Genomic DNA, 23825 nt, shown 5'->3' with positions numbered 1-23825 from the left:
TATAACACTATAGGTAGCTCAAGACAATTTATAAAACTTACCTATACATACTCATAGTGGGAAATACAAAAAGAAATATGGGTAAGGGTGAATGATTTTTGCTCTCATTTCCTATGAGCAAGAACAAGGAGAAGAAGAAAAAGAGAAAATAGGATGAGTAGAAGACCATAGAGGAGGAGAAGGTAGAGGAGGAAGTAGAAGAGAAAGTAGAGGCATACTTTAGTTTCGACTCTTAGGCCCTCCATGTGTAAATCTAAAAGATGGCATGGATTATGATTTGGGACTTGACATGCTAATTTCAAAAAAACTAGATGTGATTAAACATGCAGAGAAATATCCAAGGACTGCCACAATTGCAACAAAAACTGAATTACTATATCGGAAGTTAAACTTCACTTGGAGACAATGAAATTCTAAAAATGGAAGTCATTGGTTAAATATACTTGTATTTACTTAATTTATAATCAAATTGTTTGATCTTACAAGGGTTTATGGCTATACAAAATGTTGATTTACAAGAAGGGATATTGTAAAATTTGCACAAAATGTTATGTGCTCTTTGCAAAATGTTCCACCTCATATCTATTTTGAGTTGTTGTACAACATGCCTACAAAGTTTTTTGAGAGGAAGCCTAAGAATTATTACAATGAGTACCTTCTGTGATCTCCTAATCTTTCTGAAGCATATCACTCTTTGAAAAACTCTTCTCTTCTGTGAAAGAGGATGAAGTGGAATCTTGGTATCAATTCCTTGTTTGAGAGATAGGTTTTTAGGTGCAAGCTTTTCTTCTTGCTTTGAGGTCTCTCCGATTGGTTTCCTTTTGATTCATCACGTAGCTCCTCCGTCTTCATCTCCTTTGTAGGAACCTTCCTAGTAGTTGCTTGGTCCTTGCCTCTAATGACTTTTTCTCACTGTATCATCAACCATACTATCTATAGAAATAATTATATGATAAAAAATAATACTTATCTTTCATATACATATATAGAAGATGGCGAATATCATCCAAGTCTATTATGAGGTTAAAGATTTTTTTGAGCAAAGGGGACATGTCCCTTATGGACAAAATTAGAGTATCCTTGAAATTCTTTAATCAAGGTACTAAAATTATCAAGAATTCTAATAAACCAACAATATGACTCAAAATATGGTGATTTTGACCCCGCCAATGTGTCTTGCAGGCCCAAAAACCCTAGGACTCACTTCTTAGTCGCCTCTTTTGGACACCCGGAGAGAGAAAAACATATAAAAATTAAAAGCCTCCAAAAATTATGTTTCCTCCCTGTGTGAATACACTAAATTTGCACAGGAAGGAAACATCATTCTCAGAGGCTTTTTTTGACATTTTTCCTCTATGGGTATTTAAAAGAGGCGACTTAGGAGTCGGTACTATGGTTTTGGGGCATTTTGGACGCACTGGCAAGGTTGAAATCATCATTTTTTGAGTTATAGAATCAATTTTTTCTTGGTGGTGTCCTCCTTGCACCAAAACCATGTGCATGGGTGGCTCTCCATTTTTGCTTAATTAATTAAGGAGGACATCATTAATTTTTTTTATCCAAAAGCCTTTCTGTTGTCCATACGCCAAAATAATGTAGTCAGACATGCATTTGGCTACACTATTTTTGCTTAGGTAGGACATCATAAAAACTAATTTTACAAAAGCCTTTGTGTCATCCCTACAAGAAATAGCGTAGTCGGACGTGCATCACCCATTTCCTCTTCAATCTATAAATTTCTTTTCCAATTCCATTTTATGGTATCCTTCTGCATGTGAAAATGTGAGAAAAAATGAAAATTATCAACCCCTTCTACTGCACTTCAACAATGATAAATCGCACACACACTTAAAATCAGTAAGACAATCAGGTAGGTTTATTAACTCCAACTAGGGATCTTGAGAGTGCAATAGAGAGTTAGAGAAGAGGAACAACACTCAGCAAAGGGGATTATGAAGAAGAATTCTCTAATATTAATGAGAATTCTATTTTACTAGTCTAATAATGTGAGTAGTGGCACATCCTCAATGAGGGTACATATTCCTACATTAATTAATGACCACAATTATCAAGAGGGGAAGTGCTGATGTGACCTAGCATAGGGAAATGATTAAAAGATGTTAATTAATACCAACAGCTTAATCTCATAAATTGATAAGAAAGTAGAGAACCCTAATGGAGATGCTAACCACACTAGCACACAAATGCATAGCAATAAACTTAGCTAGCATACCATGGCTCTTCTACCACTTGATGGGATTGGGATCATGCTATCTAAGGTGGGTGATAGACAAACATTATGCACACATTTGAGTGTGTGTAGGCTATATTTTTACTCAAATGAATTAGATTCCAAGATAGATTAGTTTCGACTCATAAACACCATCTTGAGTAGCCAGCTAGCCCGTCACAAGCTCGTCAAGAGACAAGAGACATGTAATCCAAAACTTGGATTGCTTATTCATAAAGGGTGCTTAATGTAGATCTACAACTTCAACCTTTACATATGATATTATCCACCTCTTCTCTCATTCACTCACACTCTAGTGACTCTATGACAAAGTCCATAATTTCCAACATGCTTGGCTCTCACTATCCCTCTCATTCAGCTTCTGTATATCAACATATTCTTTTAGGTGTTTTGTCACATCTATAGTTCTCTAACTTGGTTATTCAAAAAGTCCTTCTTAGCTACTTTGCCTTTTTGTAGGTTTCTTTGTAACTTGTCAACTCTCTTTCTCTGGTGTTCATTACATTCCAGTGGCATAGAAACTGAAACTACAGCTGCTTCAGTGTTGCTTTTAGGTCAAATTCCTTTACAAGCTTTAGTTCCTTTTTTAACAATCTTCTATCTTGGTCACCCTTTTCTTCTTGAGTGGAGGTTGTGAAACATCTTGTATCTTTGAATGTATAAGTTTTGTAGTCTCTCTAGGCCCTTGGTTGCTTCATTTTAGTAGTGCAGTAGTTGTCTCTTTGGGAAAAGTATCCTTTGGTGTTGTGGATCAATTAGATTCAGGTTTAAACACCTCTTCTTATGTATCATATGGTGTCTTTATCTCACCTTCCATCTGGCATGTCCTTGGATTCATCTTGGTTTTTTCATAAGTCTTCACATGCTGCTTTAGAGCAGCAATGATTTTGGTGTACTTTGGCATCTCTTCAATGGTGGTCATCTTCTCCTTAGAATCTTGCTCTATTGATGTTTCCTCTGGTGGGATTTTTACAGATTATTTGATTTATTGTTAGGAAGCCACCTATTCCTTCACTGCATCTGTTTTCCTTGCAGGTGAGATGGTTGGGCTGCTAAGGAGGTATCGTAATTCCTTTATCTTTTGCTTCTTTGCTCCTCCACCTTCCTCTTTTGTTCCCTTATTGTCCTATCCTTTTGAGCATGTACAAGATCAATTTCCTCTTGTTAGTTCTCTTTCATTGGATTTAATTTGGACTACAATGGATTTTCTCTTTTCAAACCTTTCAATGCTACTTCCATTTGTTGTTGTTGCCAAGCTTCAATTTGGGATGTCAGCTGTTCAGCTATATCTATTTATTTTTCCTCGGATTTTCACTTTCATCAAAACTCTCAATATACTCTGATGGGATGTCATATTTAGGGCTATCATCTAAATCTTTAGTAGAGGTTGTATCTTCAACAAAAACTTTCATGTGACTCTTCAAGAGAGGTTGTCTCCTTGTCATCTTTAGTAGGGGGTTGATATCTCAATCCCATCATCACTTTCTTCATGAGAGTATTTTCCAGACCTTTGAAATCTTTTGCATAACTCTTAGTTGTTTGGATAAGAACCATATATGATGAGGCAGGTGGGAGTTGTGCTATCATCCCCATGCCTAATAGGTTATCCTTGTGAGAACAGGGACATTTCTCATGTATGATTTTTACTTATTGATTCCCTTCTAATTTTTTGTAATAATATGATCAAGAAAGTATCTGCCAAAATCACAATGTACTACTCTCTTCTTTGATATCCCTATGGACATAACCACCGTGATGTGTTAGAGTGGATTTATGTAGCGGAGAGGCTTGGACATCTAGAAATGTTGGGAGATAAGTTGTAATGTGAGCTCTATATCTGGGAACAATAGATCTTTGTATATGAAGTATTTTCGCTTTAGCCCCAAAAAGGCTTTGTCATTCTTGGCCTTAGTTGCCTATGTTAGCAAGTTATGGCTACTCATTGGGATGTGGAAAGTCTATTTGAAAATCTACTATGATCTTCACTAGCACTAGGGCTCCATCTTTATTTGTCAGGTTGGGTTCTCCCTTGTATTGAATGTTTCTCACTAGCTCATGTGTCCTTTTGAATTTTGTTCCTCCCTAGTGTGGTAGCTTGGATTATTTCTCTAACTATATTGACTTGGATACTTCAATGAATCAATTCCTTTTGGTAGTGCAACTACCACAGATCTTGTAAGAATACTTAATTTCTTATCACCTTTGCATCTTTGTCCTGAAACTTGGCTGCAAAGACATTGGGTGGAAGCTTTTACAACTCTTCGTTTGATATATGTGATTTCTCAGCAGATCGATTGAGTGTCTTTTTGGAAGATTCCAACAATAATGAGGGCCATTTGTGTAGCAAGAACAAGTTTTATCTTTGTAATGCCAATTGATTGTAACATTTTTACCCAAAACTTGTACCCGCTATCATTTTGTAATTTTGAAGATATCAATGCTATGATCCTGAGATGTAATCTTGATTAGTATTGTAGAAAATTTATCCTTTGTACATAAAACATACAGTCACGGTAGAAAAGACACTTTGTAAAGTTTTTGGATCAGCATTAATATAAATAAAGTAGCAAGATAAGGTCTTCTTCTATACGTCGTGTGATTTCTTCTTTTGCTGCTTTGAGCTTTATCTCTTTGCATTGCACCTCAAAATTTTCTCATCTGCGTTTTTAGGGCACCATTATGTTAGTCTCATCAAGCTCTATGCATGGATATCTACAAGCGCTTTGCAAAAATTTGGCAATGACTTTTGTAATCGTCTAGGTGACATATTTTACTACCTGAGTGTTGTATTGCGATTTTATTAAATATATGAGGTTCCTAACCCTTAGGAGAACCTAGTAGGCATGTAAGATATCTAAGTTGATAACTTACATTTATCCTACCTGAGAAAATTCTGTTTTCCTAGTATTCAAATTGTGAGACTGATGACCTAGCTTTTTCTCTAAATAGCCTAATACTAGTTTGGTACTTGGACACTGAAATGTACTATGGACATTGTAATGTTCTAAAACTTGGAAAAAAAGCATAGGCCATGTCTATGCTTCAAGGAATGTCAAATGGATTTTTCTAGGAAAGCTACTAATGGAGTAAACTTAAATATGCAAGAAAAAGCCATTTTTTCTATATAAGAAACTTATAAGAATTTGAATGGACACATCAGTGTCCCCTGGTTTTTGTCCTACCCATTCATATTGAATGTTTTTTTTCCTAGGTCAAAGGAGTTTTGTTTTTCACAATAATTTATGTGCCATTGTATATAGTTACAAACACCACATATTCATGTAATTTAGAGCCAATCTATTTCGTTTTATATAAAGAACCTTCTTTTACTTCAATAGTGATTCTCAAAATAACTTTGTAGTGTTTTTGTTATGTAGTACACCCATGGGGCAAGTCACACACTATGTAAGTTCAAAGGAATTCATTATGATTTTTCCTTGACATTTTCTACAAAATGATTCAAAAAGGACATTGTACTGTCCAGTTGTGATATCAATAAGGATATTTTCTATTGAGTTTGGAGTCTTGAGGAGTTGATTTTCTCATGGATTTACTCACGTGTGAAGGGATTAGAGGGAACATTCTAGGTACTGAAAGGAAAAACAGGTCACTTACGGAAATGGCACGATGTATGGTCAAAAGTCAAGCTTTGCCGCATTATTTTTAGATTGAGGACATCATGTGTGCCACTTATGTACTAAACAGGCGTGCTACAAAAGCTTGCAGTCTATTAGTCCATATGAAGCATGGCATGATAGAAAGCCTTCTATTGAACACATGTGTGTTTCTGGTTGATGGCATATGCTTTGGTGCCACAAACACAGCGCAAAAAATTGGATGATAAGGCTGTCAAATGTATTTTTGTTGGTTATAGTGCTAAAAGCAAAGGTTACATGTTGTATCATCCACAAAAAAAGTGTATTTTGGTCTCACAAAATGTTCTGTTTGTGGAAGATTTTGTTCAATCCTTGCTCTCATGTACTAGAGACAATAATGTAGGCTCACAGGACATTTATGACACTTTGTTGCCTCTTTTCGGTGGTGTAAATACGAAAGTAAATTCCAATGAGGCAAATGTACAGCCTATGAGGGTTTCTAAAAATGCTACAGATCAGCCTATTACTCATGCGGATGTACATGGTGTACTTGATGAAAAAAGGGTTGAAAATGAGCAGGCTAGAGGTATATATGCCAAAATGGCAGGTGCATACTTTGCATGACAGTAAATTGGATGCACCTTAGAAACACGCATTGAATGTCAAAATGGAGTGTATTGTGCTCACACAAGATATTGAAAACATCTTGGCATGCGTCCATGCCTTGTTGAGTCACTTACTTCCTAGGATTTTCATTTTAGCCTTGGTTCTCTCTGTTTTTGAGATGTGATAGGTCGCGAGACATTGGCATCATTGCCAAGGAACAAGTTCCTAGACTAGTGTAAACACAATCAAATTTGACAAACTTTCCTTTAGTAGATTAGTAGATAAGATTTGTCGTAGGTAGATTAGCAGATGTTATAAGAGGAGATCAGGGTTTCCTTGGTCTTTGTTTTGTGTGATTATGTTGATTTTCTTAGTGCAAGAGTGTTAGACAATTAGGGTCAGTGTTTTTGATAGGTCCAGAGCTTGGTCTAATATCTCATTGACTAATGAAGTGCTGAAGCTTACACTAGGAAAGAAAAACACAAGAAAATGAAAAAAAATCTAGATTTTAGTTAGGGAGATTTTGTTGAGTAATGTGAGCTTATTCTCAGTTGATTTCTTTTGTATTTGGAGTAGGGTAAGTAGACAAGTTCGACAAGTACTCTCATCATTCTGGATCTACTTGTTGCAGAAAAGATCTTTAGCATTTATGTATGTCAAAATAGTAAAAGCTCAAAGGAGGATAGTGCATCTTTCCAAATTGGTGATCTAGAGCATGAAATGCATGTACAAGAGTGTGTGAATGCACATCCATAGTCATATTTTGGAAAAAATTAGTTATCAGCTTTTGTGAGAGAAAATATTGATTTTCTCTTGCAAATCTGAAGTGGAGGCAATTTTGTGTTTGGGATTAGACCTGTGTGTATAACTGTCCCGTTTAAGCAGATGAATGAAGTTTTGTTGCAAAAGAAGACGAGAAAGAGTCATTTAAGGGGGGTCTCAAGAGTACTAAGCACTTGTTGCAATGGAAGTGCTTACGGATTTTTCTCGGATATAGTACTCTGCACAGAAACACAAGGTTACTTCACTAAGCTACAAGCTGGTAGTTGTGAATAAATATTGGTTATTTCCTCAACCAAATGAGCTTTGAATGCTAGGAAACTCAAGAAGACTATAGGCAAGGACTAGTAGAACCTAATCTCATTTCCAAGAGATACATAAATCACAATTGATGGATCTATATGTCAAAAATACAGGAATAGAAATGAAAAATAGCATCAAGTATGGCATGGGAGTAGTCTCCTATCAACAAATCAACATTAACACTTGATTATAGCACCAGAGTGACAAGTTATAATCACATAGTGTAGGACCATAAATTCAAATCAAACTCACAAAGAATATACTCAATTGAAAGAACAAGAGGAGAGAAACAGGATGCAATAGTAAAAACCTGCTTTTGATTACCAAAGAAGAAGTTATGTTGATTAAAAATCTGTAGGGAGTAGTCTTCTCACTTATACATTTCTCTCTTTCATGAAGATCTCTCCTTCTATTGTTATTTGTACCTGAGGTTACTGAGGTCTTGTTCCCACGGGTTACAACCTCACAATAACAATAAAAGAATGTACAGATTACAAATAAGAAGCTAGGTTCTAGCAATTTGATATTACAATTGCAATTTTTACAAGAGAATCTTAACTACAAAGGGTATTTGTAGGCAACATCTACAAACACCTATGTTGCATGGTTTATTGACCAAGTACAAGAAGGCTTGATGGTCGACAAAAAAGATGAAGTTATTTGTGAGAAATTTAAAAAAGAAGAAGTTAATAGTTTGTGCAAATCCCCTCTCATTCATTGGTTGTGTAATTTTTCTCTACTAGATTCAATTTTTGGCATGCATATGCAATGGGAAATTGCATGGTGTCCTCTCTTGGTTGAGTCAAAATTCAACCGCTGGTGCATGCACTCACACCAATGTGTTCATGGAATATTTTTCCCCATTTTGGTGCCTCAAGATAAGAGCACTTTATAGTGCGGACTTGAGGTTTTCAAAGGCAACACCGATCACCCTCAAAATCCCACTACAAAGAGACTAGAAGACGCTATAAAATTCAAGCTATGTCCACATATATATGGGTGAATCTCCAAAGCGTCAATAACCTATGAAAACGTGAACGTCCATTGGTATAATAAGCTTGGGACCAATATCCATGGTAACTCCATGTTTAAATACAATATGGCCAATAATTGTTTTAAATTATTACCATGAACTTACACTTTACTAGGTTTAAGTAGATTTTATATGTGCATCATTGGAGCATCAAATGGTGAATGTGGTATGCTTGTTCTTTGGAGTACACACAAAGTTTATCCAAAAATAGTTATAGGAACTCTCAAGGGTACATCCTAAAGCCGTGGCACATGAATCTTTGGAAAGTGATCGGAGCATTCGTTAGCCCGAAGGGCATGACTTGATAAGAAAAACGATTCTACTCCTTTGAGAATTCCATTTTATGTTTGTCTTGTGATGGTATTCTCACCTGATTGTAGTCGGAGGCTTCTTTACTTGGTACCCTCTCATGACTGGTATGTGATAGGCAAGGGGTAGTGATCATGGATTGTGGATTCATTTACTTGCTTGAGGGAAATTCAAACCCTAAGGATCAGGACATTCATTAACTTTATTGATTCAAAGAAACTCTGAAAGAGCACAAGTTTGTATTGTAAAGAGCATCTCCTCGTGAGAGACTTATAACACAAAAGTCCTTTTTGGAGGGGGCACCAGCTCCAAGTAAATTCGGTCCTCAATAAGATGCCAATCTGAATTTGATTTTCTCTTCATGTTATGTATATTTGATGATTTGATGTGTAGATTATTCAAGGAGATTAGCCTTGCACTACCTATGATTCTCCTCTAAAGAATCTAAAGAGTCCTCTTCATGAAAACTCTATTTTTACTAAGTAATTCGATGATGATTGCATGAGAAATATAGATTTTGTGAAGTAAACCAATTATCCAAACATGGTGTAGCCCTCCTTCGCAAGCCCTAAACGCCCCAACAAGGAGAAATAATTGCGGGAATGGAGGTAGATGAGAGTGAAGACAAATAGCTTTTAAGCAAAAAGTAATCTTTACTATTATGCCTACTCCAAGAGTGTTAACTGAGTCGACGTCAGTTAACAAAATCTATTAAAGGCCCAAGCCTAACTAATTCACATCAAAGATCAACATGAAGAAGCGATAAAAGTTGGAGTTACACATTTTTTACATTTTCCCAAAATGGTCATATATTGTAAATTTCCATTTCATTTCAAGCCATTGTAATATTTTTAATGTGTTACGGGCTCAATAGGAGTTCCAAGCTGTAAAGAACAGGCTAGATAGTGTGCTTAGGATGTAGATTCAGTAAAAGGTGGAACCCTAAAGGCCTTGGGCGCTCAAACATTGCATACTAGGTATATAAGGCAGTGTGTAAAAGAACTAAGGGTTCTCAAGCTCATTTATTTAGACCACTCTTTGGTGAGAGCTCATGAGGTGTGTGGCTATGGACTCCTTGAGCTTCTCCTTGCTCATGTGATTTGATTAACATTAATCAATGGTTCATTTGCTTTCACTATGCCTCTCTCATACTTCTTGTGATTGCCAATGATGCTTTGATTAGCTAGATTATAACTAATTAGTGGTTAATCTCGCTCTAATCTTGGGTGATTACCCTCTTTTGCTTGTGTGTGCATGTAGGTTTGATTGGAGTGTGGGGCTCGATAGGTCTATGTGTGTGTGCTTGTGATTAGTGTGTTGCATGATAGGATTAGTGTTGTGTGCGTCTTGCAATCGTTAGTGTGTGTGATTGTATTGATTTGAGGTGAAGGGAAGTGGATATGGATATTGCTAAGCATTGTGGCTTAGCTCCTCCATAGGCCGAGAAGCTCACCTCATAGAGTCACCATTCCTGTTTCCATGATTAGCTCACTAATTGTGTGAGTGTTTCCATGTCCTAGCTGGGTAGATCATCTCTCGGGAGTGATAATTTTGTTGGGCATTGGAGCTATGCTATGATGGTACCCCCAACATTTTGCACTGTTTCCGGGGACGATGGCCTACGCTAGTGTAATTATGGCATAATCGGATGTGTTTCTTTACTAATTTCACTTGTGTGTTTATGGTTGTGGATTTTGGATGTGTGTGCATGAAGCAATGTGTTCATTTTTCACCATATCTTGCCAATTGTGTGCCTACATACTCTAATTTCACACTAACCCCTTGCTAATTTCACTAGTTTTTGCTATTTTACACACTAATTTTCTACTAAGGATTTTCAACGACCGCTCAACCGATCTTCATTGGAAAGGTAAACTAGGTGGTATTCTCAGCCTTCCTAGAATCTAAACATGTGTAGAGATGAGTAGAGATGCCATGATGATGCTATGATGTGCTATGTTAATTAAAACCATGTCGATGCTATGTTATACTATGCTAATTAACACCATGTCAATGCTATGTTGTGATATGCTAATTACAACACCATGTGGATGCTATGTTATGATTTGATTTTTCTTGACATGTTCGTTTTCATGCCGTCATAATGCCAAAAAATTTCAGATTTGGAGGCGTATGGAATTGACAAGTTCAATTGCTAATTGGTGAATGTACATTGCTAATTGTGTGTCTATTTGATATAATTGCATGCTTGAATGGTGAATTGCAAGTGTGTGTACACTAAAATCAAGTGTGTGTGCATTCTAATTGAGTGTGTGTATGCCTAATTTTGGGTGTGATTGCACTATTTTTCTCTTGTTTATGCACCTAAAAATCAATGTGTGCTTAATGATTTATCAATTGTGATGATTGATTTGTGTTGTGGTCATGCCCAACTAGAGATTTGTGAATTCAAATTGCAATTTCGACAAGATTATCCCTTTTGTGTGCGTACCTTAAAATTGGTAAAAACTGCCAATTATTAGTGTGCATATGTGCCTAAAAAGTGCTTAATGTGCATGATTAATTCAATGTTTGATTGCATATTTGATGTATGTAATGGTTAATTGTTGCATATTTGAGCTCAAAACAGGGATTTACACACTCCAAAGGCATCAAATTTTGACTTAATTTTGTCAGTTTAATTGCCTCGTTTTGAATTCTATTGGTGAAATTATTTGGCAATTGAATTGGTCTACTAATTTTGATTTGATTTTTCTACACTAATCCCCTGTGTGTGGAGAATTTTTAGAACTTTTTTGGGTATTTTTTGAATAATTTTTTTAATTTTTTCTTAATTCCGTAAAAAATTGATATCTTGTGATCTTAACGATCTGTTTTGTGTACATATTTATGGCATCATTTTGAGCGCATTTGTGCTCTCCTTGGTCGAGTTTTGAGCGTTTCGCTATTTTCGAGGGTCGGGTTGTTGTTTTTGTCGTAATTGTTGTTTTTGATGAAAACTGCTATTTTTGGTGTGCTTATGGGAGCGAAAAGTGTTCAGTTGTGATTGCCGATGATTTTTTTAGATTTCTATTTTTTTTTTTTTCGAGTGATTTTTAACGTTTTCAGCTAACTTTCGAGCTAAATTTAGCATTTTCGAGCATTTGGAAAAATTAAAATTGAAAGATTTGCTTCGACACGAGCGTCGGTGGTTGATCTCAAGCTTGAGTGCACCTTCCAACAGATTTTGACGGTTGTGCAGAGTCGGCGGTTTAATTTTGAGCTTCGCCTTTATTAAAGCGAACCTATCTTTTTTCGAGCCGTGCCTTTCGGCGCATGAAAGCTCTCCCACTTGCTCTCTTGTATTTTCCTCTCTCTCCTCTGTTGACACTTGAAGCCACCAAGGGAGTGGACCCCTCTCTCTTATCTCTCTCTCAAGTTAGTCTCAACTCTCCTCTTTGGATAGATCTTTAACATCTCTTGGGATGGTTTCCTACAACATTAAAATACTCTCTTCTTCTTCTTCTTCTTCACCCCGCTTAGACCGTTGTCATGTACTCTCTCTCTCCCCGCCACGTAGCGAGCAACATACACACACACACACTCTCACTCTCCCTGTCGTTTACCTTCTTCTTCGCCTTGTTGTTGGTGTGCTGACAGTCTGCCACGTCAGCATAGGTCATCTCTCTCTCTCTCTCTCTCTCTCTCTCCCCCCCCCCCCCCCCATGCGTGCAACAAGTGGGCCTGCTCACCGCTCAGTGTTGTCAAGCATTGCCAGCTCGTGCACTCTCTCTCTCTCTCTCGCTTACGGCTACGCACCACATTAGCTCGCCTGTCCATGGCCTCTTCTGTGTGCCACCATCGCCATCATCATCGTCACACGATCGGCATCGTCAACCTGCTAGGTGCGCACATAAGGTAATTAAAAAAATTAAAAATTTAAAAAACACCTCTAAAACACACACACACACACACAATAACAATAAAAAGCCAAAAAATCCATTAGAAAATCAAATAATGGCTTAAAATTTTCACAAAGAAGAGATAGATGACTAAAAACTCACAAAAATCTAGAAAATTCACAAACAAAATCAAACACTTCACCAAAAATTCATTACAAAGAAAAGAAGAAAAAAGAGAAAATAGAAATATTAAAAAGCAAAAAAACATAAATTTCAAGAAAAATACCTTTTAAAAACAATTAAAAATGAATGAGATAAATCATAAAAATTTGTAAAATTCAATAAAAACTAAAAAAAATCTATTAAAAAAGAAAAATTCACATAAAAACTTAAATCTGTAAATATCTATAAAAATACCCAAAATTTTACAAAATTAAAAAAATTCGCAAAAAATAATAGAAATAAGGGGAGAGGAGTCGGAAAAGAAAAAAAGGCAAAAAAGAAAAAAGGCGCCAAAAATTCACACTGCAAGCGAGAAGTCAAAAATTGAACGAGACGATTAGACAAAGCCAAAGAAAAAGAAATCGCGAAGAAACGCATGAGCCATGGGCTGAGCAAACAGCGAAAAAAGCAGAAACAACAGAAAATCACAAAGAAAAAACCGAGAAGAAGCGATCTAGATCAACAGAAGAATAGCCAAAAAAGCTTGAAAAGAGCGAGAAAAGAAACCAGCTCAAAGCCGTGAGCGGCCGAAGAAATTTCAAAATTTGTCAAAATCAAACAGAAAACGAACCGAGTGTAACTGAGAAATCGAGGATGTAGATAATTGATTGGCTAGAATGAATTCATACGAAACTGAATTTGAAATTGAATCTTTGCGTAAAATTTGGCCGCTAGGGCATTGTTCACGCGTCAAAATTACGACTTGGGCCTGAAATATCAGATTTTGGGAAAAATTAGCAAGCGCGGGTTGCAGAACTTGTGAGATTTTCAAGTTTCGACCTAGAATCAGGGAAAATCCTTAAGAACTGGGACTAAATTATTTTGGCCAACAATATCATTCTTCTAGCCAATTTTCGAAAGAGTTGCCTCGATTCAATCAAGGAACTAGAATTGATCACACCGACCAAAAATGGGCAAGTCCAAGTAATTGCATTGCAAATTTAGCTTCCAATTGGATAAACAGGGACACAAGTCACATTGCATTGCAGACTAGGCTATTCAAGGCCCATATTTTCATCATTTCAAAGTTTCAATCAATTCTGACACTTTCGAGCTAGAGTTAATCAACTCTTGCGAGTCTGAAGAGCAGCCAAATGCCAAAATTGCTTTTCCATAAGCAGTCTTATCAAACCCGAGCAAGATAAATTTTGCTAAGCAACGTCAAAATCTGCTAGGAGGCAATTTTTTATAGATTGAGACTAAAATTCAAGTACAACAGAGCAAGCCAGTAGCAGTGGAAACATCGGAACAAGTGCAAAAGAGCTGCTTCTACAACTATATGGCTACAATGGAGATAAATTTCTATATGCAAATTTAGAAGGCCATAAATACTTAATGAGCAACAAAAGTAGCACAGGAGCCACAATCCTATTGATCAGAGTGAAGCCAGATTCAGAGATCTCCTAGATGTTCACAGACTTCGGTGGAGCCAGGCATTGCAAGCTCAAAGATGAGGTGCAGATAGAAGTGCAAAAAATTGACCCAAGTGATAATCTAGACATCTACACAAGGCAACAAAACATACAATTGGTGCATATGCAATTAGGGTCATTGTACATGAATTATAGTGGTCATATCTATAATCGAGAACTAGAAACATAAGATTCAACAGATTAACCAATAAAAGCCAATCTAATTGGAGAACCAGGTCAAAGAAAATATAAAGGTCAAGACGGAGCAGTCTACAACTTAATGCTTAGTGTTTTAAAAGAAGATGCCGACAACTTGGCAAGCACAAAAATAGAAGCTCCTCTACAAGAGCTTGACATGACAGAAACAATTGAAATACCACCAGTCATGGCGTATTTCTCAGATTGTGGAAGAAAAGGTGAAAATTTTTCTGAACATTGTCCAAGAAATCCAAACAACAGGGACACATCAACTGCCAAGTAGGATACAGAGAAAATTGAAAACGTGAATCCCGATGTAACCGCATCTAAATTGTCACTATGAATGCAATCAAATGATTCTGCATTATTGTTAGAAGCAGCAGTAAAAGCACTACAAGTTCAAAATTAGCATAAAGATGCATAGACATCTCAAAAGCTTAAAATTAATTCTTTGAAGAACAAATTTCTGCATGAATTTGGTCAAAGTGTCTAGATATCACCAAATGTTGAAAAGACCATTAGTTTTGCAAATGATTTTGTATCCACTAACACAAGTGTGCAATCATTCCATGAGTCTAAGGGACACATCAAACATAATGTTGTTAGCATTGCATGGCACCCATAGTTCATATGCACACTATGTAGACCAAAAAGGGCAACTATACAAAAACGATCAACCAGTGTTTGAATGACCCACATCCCAGCTCATAGAAGTGTGTCGAGTGATATATCAGAAAGGAGGTTCATTTCAGAGGGTAGAAACTACTATAGCCTATCCTCTCTAGAGTTGAAGAATATTACCTGAGTGAGCCCATAAATTTGTTCAGAGTCAAAATCTCCTCCATCAGAAACAAGCTCCGACGTAGTGACCAATCAAGCATATACTTTGACCAAAACATTTATAGATATAGACAAGAATCTAATATCTATGATGCCTTGGGTCCTGAAACCACAAAAGCTCATATCATAGGAGACCCATGGGATAGACAATATCAGGGAAAAGATAGTGCTATCTACAACTTGACTTAGAAAATAATTTTTCATGTTTCACGGAGATACATAGGAAACTATAGAGAAGGTTTATAGATGCCAAACATCAACAATGCTACCCAAAGTGAGAAAATCTACTAGAAAAGTCAAAATCAATGAAAGCTAAAGTAAAAAACAATACACAAGGTCACCACGAAAATCTCCTTCAAAGAGACACGTTTTGCCAGAAAGTACAATAGATCTTCTAAGATCAAAGGTTACTCAGATGCAGGCTGATAATGCTCATTAATTGTGCGAAAATAAAGTGCAATATTACGTCCATGGAGTCAACATCGATTGAAGCCAGTGGTCAAAGCAAAAAAATGTAGATAAAGCTGCCACAATAGAATCAATCAATATATAAAGAAATTTTGAGACGATCAAGTGCAACATTGTTGGTGAGAATGAAGAAAAACACTCAAGAAAAGTAAAGCTAGATTTCTAGCTAGTTAAGAACCTGATGTCTTTTTTCACTTGGAGAAGATGAGGCCAACCACAACTGGATTATGCTCTTGAATTTGTGAGCATATCGGGAGACAAATGAGCAGAATGTTGGGGAATCATCTCCACCACCATTGAAGTAAGTTTACAGAACATTATAAACCAAATCCATGTGATCACGGTAAAAGATGTACCAGATAACATCATATTGGGAATGCCAATGGCCAAGAAGATGTTAGAGATACAAAGCTCAAACATGATGGAGTATTCAGAGACAACCAAGAATGAAGACCAACACTTGTCACCCGCCGATGACAACAAAAAGTCCTCAAGCACAGTTAAAATGAAGACTAATATCCAAGCAGATCTTATTGAAGATGATTCATCTCCATCAAGTAGAACTTGAAGCAAATCAGGCAATAGCAAGTGCAGATCAAACAGAGCAAAGAGCAACCACAATAGCTATTGAGAAGAGAATGCCACCGAAGCCACAAGTTAAGAAGAATGGGGTTGAAGACAACAAAGAAGCTATAGGAAGTCCACAAATCCAGACATTGCCAGTTGAATCTACCGGTGTAAGTCAGATTGGAAAACAGAGGCTCAAGCCACCCTCCATAGTGACATAGTTAGATTAAGATTAGACCATGGCAAATGCAAGACAAAGATCTTCAATAGAACCAACAACGAGAATGGATATAGTCCTCAGTAATACAATTGGAGAGAATGTCAAATGAAATGCTCTACTAGATAAAGAAGCAAAGTGCAATATGGTTGCAAACAACATCCAAAGCATTCTAGAGATTACTTAGGGCAAGCCAGATAATAGAGAAATTATGGAAAAGGCTACAAGTAAAAAAGAAATTGTTGCTACTCTTAGCATCCAACAGCATGAAGAGCAAGAAAAATTTCATGTGAAGCATTCATCAAAGGAAACGCTTGCAGATGTCATCCTTGGACATTAGTGGTTAGACTAGCACAAAGAATGCAAAGAAGACATAATGATATTACTTTCTTTTCCATGTGGTAGCAAGCAGCAGTTATAGATACCATTAATGATAGATTCAGAGTAGAAAAATTCACAAGAATAAAAACAAATATTGCAAACAAATTAAGGTAAAGCTAAAGTGGAACTTCCACCGACTAGAAAAGAAGGTGTGACAACATATGCCTTTACATCAAAGGAGGCATTCCAATGATCGAGCAAGGTTTTTCGAGCAATCTAATAACCGAGCAAGATGAACCAATCATCATAGCCTTACTAGCTCAATTCATTTAAGAAAAGAGTTTAGTGAGAAATTACCTTAAAAAAGAATTTAACTCATTGGGCATAGAGAGGGGATTTCAATGGTCAAGCAAGATACTTTGAGCAAATAAAAAACACATGGTGCATTTTCTTGTGTGTCTCTAGTCGCAAGGATATTTTCTTTGCCAACATGAAAGCCATTGCACATGAGTGTTTGTGCTAATAAGAGAACTATTGTTGCCATTTAATAATAACAATTGCAATTACCATGTAGCTTACCATGTAGCTGAGTTGTGGGTTCAACCACCAATAGAAAATTCGAATGTTAATTTAGGAGATATAGGCACTCTATAAACCATTCCACACCACATCAAAACATTTTGGAATTTTGAGCTACAACAACAATTCAATGAGTAGGGATCTCATTCATGTCTCCACATGCTACAAAGTAATTGAACGGGAATCTAAGGTTGACATTAAGCATCACATTTTGGGAGGGATCTGAGGCATGATTCTATCAAACAAAGGAGCTAGCCCCACTAAGTATGGCAACCAAGATTATCCCCGATCCACATCTCATCCCTAGATCCTCGACTCAATCTGTGTCCATAAGAGGAAGCAAGGGGGGGGGGGGGGGGGCGGGGAGGGGAGGGGGTGTTCTTTTGAGGGACGCTCACATAATCAGGCTAGGACTTATAATTTTTTTTGGGGGTAAAATCCAAAAAAATAAAGAAAACCCCATCCAAAAATAGAGAGTTCATATTTTGTGAAAGGATCTATTCAACTACTTCTATTTTTTAAGCCCACTTCCGTAAGCAATTTCATGGTGTGTAGATTCTATGCAGTAGATATATTGATTAACACTCACAATACCTAGAGAAAATGTCATTTAAGAGTGAAGTTTTTGAGATAAATAATATAAAATAAGAGTTGCATCTCTCTCAACCCCTATGGGAATGAGACAAGAAATTTGAGTCATTTTCTCTAAGCGTGGTGTGGTCACATCATGTTTATATATCCACATCTTGTCTCTTAAAAAAGGGTTGCTATGTTTTTACTGCCTTCTAAGCATCGAGCTCTCTAAACGCTTGATGGGGCACAACTCTAATGTGCCACAAATTGGAGCAATTCAATGATCTTTCTACACATCCATGTTTTGATTAGTTTAGTCTGATGTACAAGTTCTCGGACCATTGCGCTGTTAAATTTCATTAGGACCTTACTTTTGCATTACTTCAAAGCCTACGCAGTGCACTAATGTGATGTAATCAGACCTCGGAGGACTATACCTCCCAACATTCGAGATAGTCCTCCAACTTTTAGTGAGCGCTTCTAGAGGTTAGAACTTCTAGGTGTGACATGACTCCCAAAACCCTCAAAAACAGTTCAAAATTAGCATAAAGATGGATAGACATCTCAAAAGCTTAAAATTAATTCTCTGAAGAACAAATTTCTGCATGAATTTGGTCAAAGTGTCTAGATATCACCAAATGTTGAAAAGACCATTAGTTTTGCAAATGATTTTGTATCCACTAACACAAGTGTGCAATCATTCCATGAGTCTAAGGGACACATCAAACATAATGTTGTTAGCATTGCATGGCACCCATAGTTCATATGCACACTATGTAGACCAAAAAGGGCAACTATACAAAAACGATCAACCAGTGTTTGAATGACCCACATCCCAGCTCATAGAAGTGTGTCGAGTGATATATCAGAAAGGAGGTTCATTTCAGAGGGTAGAAACTACTATAGCCTATCCTCTCTAGAGTTGAAGAATATTACCTGAGTGAGCCCATAAATTTGTTCAGAGTCAAAATCTCCTCCATCAGAAACAAGCTCCGACGTAGTGACCAATCAAGCATATACTTTGACCAAAACATTTATAGATATAGACAAGAATCTAATATCTATGATGCCTTGGGTCCTGAAACCACAAAAGCTCATATCATAGGAGACCCATGGGATAGACAATATCAGGGAAAAGATAGTGCTATCTACAACTTGACTTAGAAAATAATTTTTCATGTTTCACGGAGATACATAGGAAACTATAGAGAAGGTTTATAGATGCCAAACATCAACAATGCTACCCAAAGTGAGAAAATCTACTAGAAAAGTCAAAATCAATGAAAGCTAAAGTAAAAAACAATACACAAGGTCACCACGAAAATCTCCTTCAAAGAGACACGTTTTGCCAGAAAGTACAATAGATCTTCTAAGATCAAAGGTTACTCAGATGCAGGCTGATAATGCTCATTAATTGTGCGAAAATAAAGTGCAATATTACGTCCATGGAGTCAACATCGATTGAAGCCAGTGGTCAAAGCAAAAAAATGTAGATAAAGCTGCCACAATAGAATCAATCAATATATAAAGAAATTTTGAGACGATCAAGTGCAACATTGTTGGTGAGAATGAAGAAAAACACTCAAGAAAAGTAAAGCTAGATTTCTAGCTAGTTAAGAACCTGATGTCTTTTTTCACTTGGAGAAGATGAGGCCAACCACAACTGGAATATGCTCTTGAATTTGTGAGCATATCGGGAGACAAATGAGCAGAAAGTTGGGGAATCATCTCCACCACTATTGAAGTAAGTTTACAGAACATTATAAACCAAATGCATGTGATCACGGTAAAAGATGTACCAGATAACATCATATTGGGAATGCCAATGGCCAAGAAGATGTTAGAGATACAAAGCTCAAACATGATGGAGTATTCAGAGACAACCAAGAATGAAGACCAACACTTGTCACCCGCGGATGACAACAAAAAGTCCTCAAGCACAGTTAAAATGAAGACTAATATCCAAGCAGATCTTATTGAAGATGATTCATCTCCATCAAGTAGAACTTGAAGCAAATCAGGCAATAGCAAGTGCAGATCAAACAGAGCAAAGAGCAACCACAATAGCAATTGAGAAGAGAATGCCACCAAAGCCACAAGTTAAGAAGAATGGGGTTGAAGACAACAAAGAAGCTATAGGAAGTCCACAAATCCAGACATTGCCAGTTGAATCTACCGGTGTAAGTCAGATTGGAAAACAGAGGCTCAAGCCACCCTCCATAGTGACATAGTTAGATTAAGATTAGACCATGGCAAATGCAAGATAAAGATCTTCAATAGAACCAACAACGAGAATGTATATAGTCCTCAGTAATACAATTGGAGAGAATGTCAAATGAAATGCTCTACTAGATAAAGAAGCAAAGTGCAATATGGTTGCAAACAACATCCAAAGCATTCTAGAGATTACTTAGGGCAAGCCAGATAATAGAGAAATGGTTGCTACTCTTAGCATCCAACAGCATGAAGAGCAAGAAAAATTTCACGTGAAGCATTCATCAAAGGAAACGCTTGCAGATGTCATCCTTGGACATTAGTGGTTAGACTAGCACAAAGAATGCAAAGAAGACATAATGCTATTACGTACTTTCTTTTCCAAGTGGTAGCAAGCAGCAGTTATAGATACCATTAATGATACATTCAGAGTAGCAAAAGTCACAAGAATAAAAAAAAATATTGCAAACAAAGGTAAAGCTAAAGTGGAACTTCCACCGACTAGAAAAGAAGGTGTGACAACATATGCCTTTACATCAAAGGAGGCATTCCAATGAAAAGAGTTTAGCCGAGTAATCTAATAACCGAGCAATCTAATAACCGAGCAAGATGAACCAATCATCATAGCCTTACTAGCTCAATTCATTTAAGAAAAGAGTTTAGTGAGAAATTACCTTAAAAAAGAATTTAACTCATTGGGCATAGAGAGGGGATTTCAATGGTCAAGCAAGATATTTTGAGCAAATAAAAAACAAATGGTGCATTTTCTTGTGTGTCTCTAGTCGCAAGGATATTTTCTTTGCCAACATGAAAGCCATTGCACATGAGTGTTTGTGCTAATAAGAGAACTATTGTTGCCATTTAATAATAACACTTGCAATTACCATGTGGCTTACCATGTAGCTGAGTTGTGGGTTCAACCACCAATAGAAAATTCGAATGTTAATTTAGGAGACATAGGCACTCTATAAACCATTCCACACCACATCAAAACATTTTGGAATTCTGAGCTACAACAACAATTCAATGAGTAGGGATCTGATTCATGTCTCCACATGCTACAAAGTAATTGAACGGGAATCTAAGGTTGACATTAAGCATCACATTTTGGGAGGGATCTGAGGCATGATTCTATCAAACAAAGGAGCTATCCCCACTAAGTATGGCAACCAAGATTATCCCCGATCCACATCTCATCCCTAGATCCTCAACTCAATCTTTGTCCATAAGAGGAAGAAGGGAAGGGGGGGAGGGGGGGGGCGGGGCGGGGAGAGGGGGGGTGTTCTTTTGAGGGACGCTCACATAATCAGGCTAGGACTTATAATTTTTTTTGGGGGTAAAATCCAAAAAAATAAAGAAAACCCCATCCAAAAATAGAGAGTTCATATTTTGTGAAAGGGTCTATTCAACTACTTCTACTTTTGAAGCCCACTTCCGTAAGCAATTTCATGGTGTGTAGATTCTATGTAGTAGGTATATTGATTAACACTCACAATACCTAGAGAAAATGTCATTTAAGAGTGAAGTTTTTGAGATAAATAATATAAAATAAGAGTTGCATCTCTCTCAACCCCTATGGGAATGAGACAAAAAATTTGAGTCATTTTCTCTAAGCGTGGTGTGGTCACATCATGTTTATATATCCACATCTTGTCTCTTAAAAAAGGGTTGCTATGTACAACATTATCTCTATTTTTCATTAAAAATTTATTTAGGATATTACAAACCAAATGATAATTTGAAGCTTTTAAACCTTCGATAGTAGCTAATAGCGAGACTCAACTGTTTGTGGCACTTATGCGGGCTTTACTAACACTCGGACCCCCACAAGTACTAATCCTCTGGTGAACACATTGTTTTTACTGCCTTCTAAGCATCGAGCTCTCTAAACGCTTGATGGGGCACAACTCTAATGTGCCACAAATTGGAGCAATCCAATGATCTTTCTACACATCCATGTTTTCATTAGTGTTGTCTGATGTACAAGTTCTTGGACCATTGCGCTGTTAAATTTCATTAGGACCTTACTTTTGCATTACTTCAAAGCCTACGCAGTGCACTAATGTGATGTAATCAGACCTCGGAGGACTATACCTCCCAACTTTCGAGATAGTCCTCCAACTTTTAGTGAGCGCTTCTAGAGGTTAGAACTTCTAGGTGCGACATGACTCCCAAAACCCTCAAAAACAGTCCGCGGCGCCGGGGACTGTTTTGGAAGCTTTTGCTGTACAACGCATCTGTAGATTCTTGGACGATTTCGTGCGTTTTTACGCTCAGTTGACTAGCTAGTGTGTAGTGTTCAATTTTCATCTCCAGTGTGTTAAGAGTTATTATTAGGTTGATGACGACGTAGAGAATGGACAACAGCTGCACACAAGCATTTCTGCCATAGCACAGAAGCTTTCACAATCCTATACCCCCGTAATCAAGCCAAATCAGTACTGTTGCTTTATATTGCGTAATGAAGACGAATCACCATTATTGTTGCCTTGTATTGTCTGCATCCTTGATATATATGCATCACCCAACCTTGCCAGCCTCGACTTTGTGCTTCAAATGAGTTACATCTCCATTTTCGACGTCAAATCATGAGCAGCTTCAGGTGTGCCATTAGTCGGGCCCAACCTTGCCAAAGCCAGCCAAGTTTGCATGATGTTCGGCCAACTGCTGCAAACCAATGTCCACCGCCAATGGCTACCCTCTCCTCTTTGTTGCCTAAGCAGCCCACGTCCTATTGTGCCTGCCAAAATTGCCCTCTACTCAGTCGTTGTTATTGACAGTGGCTGCCACTTCTTTCCATGGTTGCTTCTCCTCCTTAATTCATGTTCCTTTCTTGCATTGTCTGCTGTCGAGGCCCTTCTCCTCGATACCCTCCTCCATCATTAATGCACTTGCAGCCTTGTCTAGATGTGAAAATTGCTGACAGCAAGAGCTCTAACTTCATCACCTTCACTCTCCTTGGAGTGCCCTTATGGGCTAATATCACATCTCCTCATTAGACAATAATGAAGCTTCCAATATTAAGCAAGGAAGAGTAGACTGTGTTCCATGAGGGTCTGCTCCAAGCCGCCAAGTTCGGATGATCGACGATGTGGAGCATGCATGTGCAAAAGAATCTAGTTACCCAAACGCATAGTTACCACGGCTACATGCAAGCTAGGTAGTAGCTACATACATGCTCCCACCTTCATTTCTAGTTACGTTTATCTTCGTGCAGGACCAACGCTCTCCTATAAGCTGCAAGTCTCTGACTCACCAAATCAAGGAATGCAACTCGCAACAAGTTAACTATAACCTAGCATATTGCGCACTTCAACCTTGTAGCTCCAATCTACATTTGTTTGCCACGGCCTAATTTGAGTTAAGAAAAAAAGTGAACTTGTTGCCGCGTGACAGGTAAAATAAACATGAGAGTGGCAAAAAAACAATAGAGGATGTACTTGTTAGTAGTACTTTTTTTTTGTGAGTCGTTTTCCCTTGTTTCTTTTTCATTG

This window comes from Adiantum capillus-veneris, chromosome 22, assembly GCF_014529385.1.
Source record: "Adiantum capillus-veneris isolate H3 chromosome 22, ASM1452938v2, whole genome shotgun sequence".
NCBI lineage: Eukaryota > Viridiplantae > Streptophyta > Polypodiopsida > Polypodiales > Pteridaceae > Adiantum > Adiantum capillus-veneris.
Note: the sequence above shows the minus strand (reverse complement) of the source record.